Source organism: Vigna umbellata, chromosome 11 (assembly GCF_029865625.1).
Source record: "Vigna umbellata cultivar VRB3 chromosome 11, Vumbellata_1.0, whole genome shotgun sequence".
Lineage (NCBI taxonomy): Eukaryota > Viridiplantae > Streptophyta > Magnoliopsida > Fabales > Fabaceae > Vigna > Vigna umbellata.
In genome coordinates, this window is record NC_142175.1 from 7,042,163 (window position 1) to 7,052,447 (window position 10,285).

At 38.1% G+C, this 10,285-nt stretch overlaps 1 long non-coding RNA gene across 1 annotated transcript; it reads left to right on the forward strand.

Moving 5' to 3' along the window:
* Nucleotides 1–954, forward strand: LOC148190872 (uncharacterized). Its single transcript, XR_015782864.1, has 3 exons — nucleotides 1–416; nucleotides 729–798; nucleotides 898–954. It is a non-coding gene; the product is annotated as an uncharacterized LOC148190872 (long non-coding RNA).
* The last annotated feature ends 9,331 nt before the right edge of the window (nucleotides 955–10,285 follow it).

A 10,285-nucleotide genomic window follows, 5' to 3' on the forward strand; every position in this document is an offset into this window, starting at 1 on the left:
ACGGTCACCCTTTTCCCTCAATTTATAAAATCTAAAAATTTTACAAATTCCATTCAAAATTAATCAATAATCTTAGTCACTATTCTAAGTTCTCTCAAAGTACGAACCCTAGGTTTCTTCTCCTTTCTTGACGCATCAGTGCTCCCCTAGACCAGTCATTGTCGCACCTTCTCTAGAGATATACGAAGCCTTCCGAGCTCACTCACTGATATACAAAGCCCAAGTCTGACTCCCTCTTGCTCACTCTCAGTTCAGCCCCTCCCGTTGCCTCCATTCTCGTTCACTCTCAACTCAGTCTGTCATTCACTGCCGCTGGTTCGTGTTCACTCACAGTGTTCATCGCTTGGGCTCTCGCTGATGAAGATCGTTCTTCCTACTTCTTGACACACAGAGTTCGTTCATTGTTCATTGATGTGGTAAGTCATGTTCTTCGTTCATCATTAAATCCCTAAATTCATAAAACCCGAAAACCCTAATTCCTCTCTTCTTTTCTTTCTTTTGTTCACTCACGTGAAAGCATTTATGCGGGCTTGAGCTTTGTTGTCTAGATCGGAGGCCAACACATGTAGTTGGCCTTTCGGGGTAGGGTTTATAATGACCCAATTTTAAAAACTTAAAAAAAAGACCCTCTTTTTCTAGGGTTCTCCATCACAAATCAGAACCAAACAACATCCTACTCTGTTTGACTACTCTGCTTGACTGCTCTGCTTGATTATGTATGTATGCAGTATGAAGGTGCAGCCAACGAGGGTGGTAGAGGACCGAGTATTTGGGATACCTTCACTCACAAATATCCAGGTAAATATATATGATTCTGATTTTCTCTTATGGTTATACTGAAGATCTTTTCCAAAATTTATATAATTATTGATATATAGTAATTAACATGCAAAAAAGGTAGAAGACAGAAGCAATGAGGATGTTGCAGTTGACTCGTATCACAGCTACAAGGTATTGTCGATTCAAAGTTTTTGTTTCTTTTGATGTAATTTATCAACTATCATCACTAATGAAAGGTAGCGCTGAAAGCTTATCAGATATTTGCATCATATAATATGAAATAAAGTGTTGCTTTTGTAAATTTCATTTCTTATCACGATTATTGCTACACCTAATGATTACCATTAAGAGCTTGTTTATCAAACTCTAGATAAATATATTTAGAACATTCTATCCAAATTAAATGATTATTTATTACTTAGACTAGACTGCTGCTTCTCCATTTTATTTCCAATCTTCAGAACCAACTCGCGTTTCTCCTCCTTCATCTCAGCCAGTATTCCAGCCCGGTTTCCCGTTTTTTAGTTTCCCATTAGCCGTCCCTGCCTTCCTGAATTCCTTCGTCAAATGCTCCTAGCCGTGCCAAAACAAATTAAGGTGGGGCCCTCCATTTCTTGTCTTCTTCTTTTATCTCAGCTGGACGTGCTCGATCTTTGCTGCCATGGCCGTGTGTCTCTTCATGGTTCCAGTAGCCACCGTGTGCTACTGCTTCACTTTGCTGGACCGTGAAGACTCCAACGTGGGTGGCTGCACTTTCCATTTCCGTGCTCTCCTCTTAGCTGTTACAGCCCTCTGCTGTATTTTTCAGCAACATGCTTCTTTCTTTCTCTCCACATTAGCCGTCTTCTTCTATTCTAGCAATCACCGTGAAGTGCTCAACCAAGCTGCTGCCTTTGCTTCCAGAAACAGCCGTATGTGCTTTTCTTCCAACCAATGAATCTCCCAGCTCAACCGTGCACCATTCCCACAGCTCCGTAACGTGTGCTCCTTCCTCAGCTGGATGTTTGCCTTCCTTTTCACCTGCTGGACCAATCTGTGATCTTCACCTCTCTTCCCAGCTGGACCGTGGTGTTCTTCTTCCAAAGTGTTGTTGCTGCTGGTGTTGGTGATGCTGTTGCTATCTTCATTCAAGCTGGACCGTGGTGTTCTTCTTCCAGCTGCTCCAACAAGAATTTAACTCTTCTCCATTCTAAGACACCAACCGTAGCCTCCTCATCTCCCTTCACACATCCGTAGCAACCCCTTCAATCAAGGCCGTGGAGCACCTTGCTGTGAGCGTGAAGATGTTGCTTGCTGGACTTGCATCACTGTTGGACCGCTTCTTCCATCCAACTATGTGCTCTCGGTGGCTGCTGGATGCTTCTACTGGAATGCTGGACTGCTTCCATGACACCACACTGCTGGACTGTGAACTATAGCTTGAAGGTTTGCTGTTGTTGCTGCACGTGATGCTTTGCTCAAGTACCGTGTGTTTTTCCATCCTTCCAGCCAGCAGCACTCCTTCACCATGTGGCAGCCGTGGGCTCTTTTCTGGATGTCCATGCCTTGCTGTTGGATCATATGCAGCTGCTGTCTTTAGCTCCCAGCTAACGTGTGCTGCCTTGGACGTGATGTAGCTTCTTCATCCACCTTCCTCCGTCAACCAGTGGCAGCTGGACTTCAAGGCTCCACTTGGACCAAGCAGCTGGATGTGCTTTAACGTCTTTGTGTGCAGGACGTGTGGTGTATTGGATTGCAAACCAATAATTGTGCTTTAAGAGAAAGGACTGAATGACTTGCTATTTCTTTCACGTGTAGCCCATGAAGCATTTTCATTCCCTTTTTTTATTCTCAATTGTGGACCGTTATCTTTTTCTTCCAGCAATGAATCACTTTCTTTCTCAAAAATAAAACCACCTCCTCCTAAGCAAATGAGTGCAGTGTACGGTGCTGCTTCTTGTATTCCTTTTACCACTTCTTCATTTTTAAAAGAAGCTTCTCCAATCAAGCTAATTTCCTCTAGTATTTTTGTTCCTCAATCCTTCCATAGTATCTAAACATGCTTGTTGTTGCCGCTGCTTATATTACTGTTTCTATGATGGAATGAATACTACATTAGAATTTTTTTTTTCCTGATAAAAGAACAAGTTAAGGAAGAATTGGTTTTTTATGGTATATGATTTGTTGCTTTTGTTTCTTTTGCATAGGTTTGACATACTTATACATTAACTTGGATTATTGTCTTCAATGACAAAATTCACTGTGTTGCAGAAACTTGACAATGAGGTGGAAGGAAATACATTCCAAAACAGTGACTTTGACGAAGTCTGAGTATCAGCTTCATCCGTTGCCAAGTACTCCAATTCTGTTTGTGAATATTTGTATAGATAAATTAGTTACAAAAATGTAATGTTCTCATTCTTTTTTGTTCATAAATTTTGAGTGTAATTGTTCACTCCTGAAGATGAAAGTGGTTTGAGATATCCATGTAATGAATAAATGATTATGCTAACATGTCATCCATGTTATGTCAGTTTATACAAGTTTGCCATCACTTGCACTTCATTTTATGATTTTGTAGTAGTTTTATGATAAAGGCAAATCATCTTGGTACATCTTGATTTAGTTATTTAATATGTAAAAAAATAATAATTATGTTGTAATGTCAAAGAAGATCAATTTGTCCTTAAATTATACAAAATATGATTGAGATATTTTTTACATATCTAACAACTAAATTATAATTTTTACTTTTACCAAGACTTTTTAATCACTATATTATCACCCATTTATATTGTAAGTTTCTTTGTTTTAAAGCTTTTTATTTTTACAAATAATTTTTTTTTTCTCTATTGTATGTTACATACGGATTTATCTGTATGTAAAAAAAATATTTTTTTGATATATTATATACAGATATTATATACGGATTTATCCGTATATAAATTATATACGGGTATAAATTATATACGGATTTATCCGTATATAATTTATATACGGATAAATCTGTATATAATTTAGCTATGATGATTTTATATACGGATTTTTGTCCGTATATAAGTCGTATGTAACCAACTGTTATATACGGATTTTGGGTCTTATATACGAATTTTGGTTGTATGTAATTCAACTTTTTCTTGTAGTGGTTTAGTATATGACTTTCTCTGTTTAGATTTTATATTTCTCTAGTGTTTAGCATATTATCCCCTTTAATAGTTTTCTCCCCCTTAGTATATTCTTCCCTTTATCATATGATTTTTTACGGCATTTAGCATATTAAAATTCTCCCTCTTATTGGATAATGATCAGAAAGGGTTCAGAACAAAAATTATCAAGGTGGTTATCAAATTAACTTAGTAAAGGCATAACATAATTATTAGACCAACACTAGTAAAAAAAGCAGTTACGAAAGCGCCGTATATGCTTCGGTTATGTTAAAACCGAAGCTTAAAAAATTATACGCATCTGTTAAATTGTAACCCGTGGTGGAAGGGTGATACTGCCTCGGGTCACACAAGAACCGAAGCGTATACTCTTGCTTCGTACATTGCAATTCAGAGTGACAGCTTTTTTAGAAGGTTTTACTGCCTCGGGTGGCCAGCAACCAGTGCCATATAGTCAATTAGAAGGCTTTACTGCCTCGGGTGGCCAGCAACCGGTGCCATATAGTCAGTTAGAAGGCTTTACTGCCTCGGGTGGCCAGCAACCGGTGCCTTATAGTCAATTTCAGTTACCTGCGTACTAATTTTCTTCTCTCTACTGCATCCAAGCTCCAAAAAAGATTAAAGGTCTCGACTTTCTTCTCTTTGTTGCACGGTTAAAGGTCTCCACTTTCTTCCCTCTGCTGCACGGTTAAAGTCTCCACTTTCTTCTCTCCGTTGCATCTTCTCTCTCGCTGCATCCAGATCCAAAAAAGTTCTCGACTTTTCTTCTCTCTCGCTGCATCCAAGCTGCTGCTTCCTCCTCGCTGCATCCAGATCCGTCGAGCTCCCTCTGGTTATTGGCGGCGTGGTTCATCCGGGCGAGCCTCTCGTCACCAGCTTCATCCATTGGGGAGCGACGAAGCCCACAGTCGAGTGCGAGGAGGCTCGAGGTGGAGTGAAAGCACCGTAGTGGCCGCGGAAATCAGGGCTTGAACCACTGAACCCCGGTGCGGATCGAGAACGGGGCTTAAACCACTGGACCCCGATGCGAATCGGCGGCGAGTAGAGGGGTTGAACCACTAGACCCCGGTGCAGATCGATGAACGGTGCTTGAACCACTGGATCCCGGTGCGGATCGGCGGCGAGTAAAGGCTTGAACCACCCGAGGACGGAGGAGTGAGGTCTTGTCGAGGGTGGTGACGGTGGCGAGGTCTTGTCTTCCTGCTGATAATTTTTTGGGTTTTCTTGTGTGCATTTGGAACCACTACATTCAGATTCATGCTCGGTGATTGAATCTCATGCTCAGTGATTGAATATCAGTGATTGACGGTGGCGAATTGTAAAATCTGAAAGAACACGTTACTGCCTCGGTTGTTTAAAAACCGAGCCATAAATCTGTCTTATTTTATTCTGGTTCGTGACCGAGGCATAAAGCCTATTTTTTTTACCTCGGCTGTATATATCTCGGTTGCAAAACCGGTGTCTATGAGCAATAACAACCGATATATTTTCTTGTTATTGTACTAGTGCAAAGATGTTGATTAGAGGAATATTACCAAGTATGCTATGAGTGATCTATGACTTCTATAAGTCAGAATCATTTAGACATATGCAATGCATCATACAATCAGAACAGACGTTTAAGCATATCATTGCAAGCATTAATTTAATGATAAGAGCATATATGATAGAGTGATGAATGGATTAAAGCATCTTATACAAAGATAATGTATAAAGGAGGTAGAAGTTGTTGGGTTGAAGGTGGTTGTGGTGATGGTTTTGTAGTTAGACCAGGTAGAAGAAAAAGTCTATGGGATAGGGTGTTTAAGTTGTTGGTCACTTCCATGAAAAAATATATGTTCACCTTTCTTTTCACCTTGATTGCACTAAGTTTTGCAATAGTGTTTGCAAAGTGTTATGCCACGAGTTCATACACATGTTACAATAGGGCTGTAGAAGCTAGGTCAGTAGGTAGGTCAGGGTTTGGTAGGTAGGGCCATGGTCTTCTACAATTTGGCTTGGTGTTTGTTGAGATGGAGAGGTAGTGGTTGATGGAGGATTGAATGGTATCTCAATTATATCTTAGACATCTTGTTCTTCTTCAGATAGTTCTTCAATATTGACTACAAGCCTTGAATAGTCAGGATAGATGTTTTGAGCTACTATAGCATGTAAGTTAGCTATTATTGTAGATACAAATAGTTGCATATAGTGACTTGGCTTAGAGCATCCTCAAATGACACCACATCTCTAATTGCAAGATGTGAAGTTAAGGTTATCACAGTTGGCAACTCTAGCAATAGGTGTTGACCATTTGCATTGTTATTAAAAGACCTAAACGCTTATTGCCTTCATAAGTTCTGTTCAACACTTTGAGCAAAGTATTATTTTCTTCCTTAAGTTTTTCTAAGCGTTTAGTATTTTCATTTTTTAAAATGAGTTTGTCATTTTCTTTCCTAATACTCGGTATATATCACGAGTGGATTGTACTCGTTTGTAATATTTGAAAAAGATCAGTGAAACTCCTTAAAAAGTTATAAGGAAGATTGTATGTAGTTCTGGTTGAGTGAACTAATATAAAAATACGTTTTATTGCTTCCATTGTTTAAAATGTTTTAAAATGTGTTTCTAAAATGCTTTATTAAAAACACATATGTCTAACAACTATATCAAATCGTCTAACTCATAAAACAATTATTAAGCATTGTTTTACAAAAGATTTAAAACACTGTTCAATCCCATTATAGTATTTTCTTGCTTTTCAAGAAATGAACAATTTCAAATATTTATATTTAAATGAAAGTAGTAACTAAAATTATATTTTATTTGTTAGACAATTCGACTACAACATTGACTCCAACTCCAATTGCACAAACATCATCTCTCAACAATCGAAATGAAAAGCACTACAAAAATATCATAATTCAATCACGAAATGGATCACCACCACGAAAATGAAAAAAATCACAGGTAATTAACATAATGTCAATATTCCAATTGACTTTAACAATCAATAAATTAATAAATGGTGGGAACTTGGAGGAGGAGGAAGGCATACATGAAAATGGGAGGAGAGGAGAGAGTGAGCGCTATGAATGATTAACTTGAGCAGGATCGAGAAGCTTGGAGAACCAACATTTTTGTTGTTGTTGCTCTCGTTAGAAACTTGTCTCTTGCTTCTGCTCCCCCTTCGTATCCCTTTTCTTTTTCGTCAGTCGTGGTGGTAGTGATTAAGGAATGGTTAAGCGAAGGAATAAATCCTTAGGATTTGTTGTTGAAACGAGATCCCAAAATCAGAAAAATAACACGTTAAATTAGATATAATCCCTTAAAAAGAAGGATGGAAAGGATAAGAGAAAGAATCCTAAAACATGATATGATTTTTTATGCAACTACAACAAAGGATTGGATGCATTTCGATTTCAAAATGTGTACGAACACTCTTATTAGGAAATTAGAGAACAGATGTTGTTGGAAATTTGAAAAAAAAAAATTGGAATGTGAGAGACTATGCAGATATTACATATTATTAATTACTTTTAATTTTCTCATTAAATAATATTATCTATTTTTCTTATTTTTCCACCTACCTTAGGTAATACCCCATTCTTTTCACCTTCTCTCTTGTAGTCAATAATAAGGATAGGGTGTTGTAATCAACAATGTGTGGTCCAATAGTGGCTAGCCATGCAACACCTAAATTCAGATTAACACCAGAAACTATTAACAAATATACTGGAAGCTTTGCAGGAATCTTTGCGGCTGTATTGTCCTCCTCTTCATATGTACCTTGGATAAAAGGAATATTGACGATTAGGAAAGCGGTGAGTGGCTGTGAACCGTTCATCACATATGTAACATAAGCCTTTTTCTCTACGGGACTGCATTTCAGCAGGTGAAAGTCTTTTGACATTATGGGTTCTAATGGTTTGGGAAGACAGGCGTTGGTTTAGGGTAGGGAGAAGTGGTTGTTGTGGTGGATTGGTGTAGGATTGGTTATTGGAAGGTGGTGTGGTTTGGTTGGAGTGTCTGGAAGTGTTGATGGGGTATTGTCTAGGTTTGAAGGTGTATTTCTCTTCAAATCGGGCTAATGAAATGGCTTTGAGGATTGTGTTTGGGGCTTGAGCTATGACTTCTCTACGGATGTCTGGTTTCAACCCACTAATGAAACAATCAAGAAGGGTCTCATTGCTTACACCATAAATACGGTTAGCTAGAGCTGTAAACTGCACATAGTAGTCATTTACAGATGCAGTTTGTGTGAGTTTAAATAAGGTGGATCTAGGTGATTCAAAGGGGGAAAGACCAAATTCAAGCTCTAAAGATCGAACTAAGGTATTCCAGGACACAATGGGGTTATTGCGTTACATCATTTGGTACCAAGGAAACACCTCTTTTTCGAAATGAATGGATGCTATGGTTAAACTGCGGTCATCAGGAGTAGAATAATACTAGAAGAACTGCTCCGCTTTGAAAATCCATTGTAAAACGTCCGAGCCATCGAAACGGGGAAAATCAATCTTGACATTTCTCACCTGAAATGGGCCGTGGGTATGTCGAGAGTTCGTACCACTATGGGACATGTTCTCCTTCAAATCTTCAATGGAGAGGTCTGCCATCTCTACAGCATGCTCCTTTCACGTTTCTGCATGAGGTCCAATATTTGCTTGAGATCATTTGAAGAGGATGTGTCGGCCATGTGGAATGAAAGTACCAATGTAAGATAAAGGAAATCAATGCAACAGTAACGCACAGAAAATGAGCACCGAAATCGAAAGAATCAAAACCCACCGACTAATTGAAAGGAAATACAGAGTACAACGTGCTCTCTGTCAAGTATTCAGCAAAAGAAGAAATTACATCCAGAGAAAGAAAAAGAGAATTCAATCATTTGCCTCTCCTCTCAGAGGCCCACTACATTCCCCTTTTGTATCCCTTATTTCCCCATTGAAAATCCTTCAACCGTGTGCTCACTTTTCTCTCCCTCACGTGCTGTGGTCTGCCATTATTTCCTGCAGTAGGTGCCAGGTGTCCTGAGTCTCCAACTAACTCATCCTTTCCCCTTATTTCTTCTGCCCATTCAGTGTCAGCGTTCTTCTCACACGTTACAGGGACAACATTCATCATTTATTTCTTAAAAGTTTCTAATGGAAGACACAACCCGAGCTTGAAAAAATTGTATCATAAATATAGTCGAAGGGAGAGTCATCTTTATAGTCCATAGAGATTGATTCTTCAATAAGACAAGGGTCAACAATAATATAGTTTTCAAACCCATAATAGCTTAATGTCTAGGCATGACAAAAGGGTTTAGAGGTTTTTGGTGGATGTACAAATACAAGTTTCTCTAACTACATCTAGTTTCACCCAAGGATATAGAGTGCGGTAATCTATGGAGAAGAAAGTAAGAAAGGGAGTAACAATGTGAAATAAGCTAAAATAAATCTTGAGGCTAAGATTAGGGAGTTGTGTTAGGTCAGTTTTTTATCACTTTAGTCCACTACCATACGCCCAAGACAAGGATGAATTTGAATTGTTATCCAAATACTACCATCACGGATAATATTGTCTAGATAATTATACCCTCTTTAGTAACAAATCATGATAATTAATATAAGCTATATATATTAACCTAGACCGTTAACTATACCTCATTCACACCATCACTTTGGGAAAGAAACAATCACGATGTAATTAGGAGTGGAAAAATAGGAGGAAGACCCGTAGTTATATTTAAATGAATATAAATAATTGCCTCTCCATCCATCATGGAGAGGACTTACACATGGAATATTCTACCTAAAGATCTTTGTACTTCATCACTAATACAAGGACTTAAGCATGGAATACTTCAGCTAAAGATCTTTATACTTCATTACTAAAACAAGAAGTTTCCATAACCCTTATATTTTATGAGTTTTGTATCCTAAAACTTTAAGTTAAGCTTGGAAACTTACTTAAGTTCGAAGATTTTAAGATAATTTCACAACCTAATTGAGAAACTTATTTAAATATTTGAAACGTTCCTACATCCCCCATTTTAAACATCCACTAGTAAAAAATAGAGTTTTTAAATCACCTATTATGTCTCGGTTCTGAAAACCCAAGACGTATAAAAATGCGGTGACAGAAATGTAATTATAAAAGCACTATACACCTCGGTTCTTCTAAAATCTGGTGTCTAAAAGGATATACGGTCTCGGTTAACTAAAAAACCGAGGCAGAAAATTATGCTGACCAGTTAAAAAAATAATATTTAATTTTTCGAAGAGAGTTATTGCACCGGGTTGCATATTAATCGAAATTGTATACCATTTATGCCTCAGTTTTATGTAACCGATGCCTATACAACTTTCAATACTCAGACTTTTCCTTTCCCAACA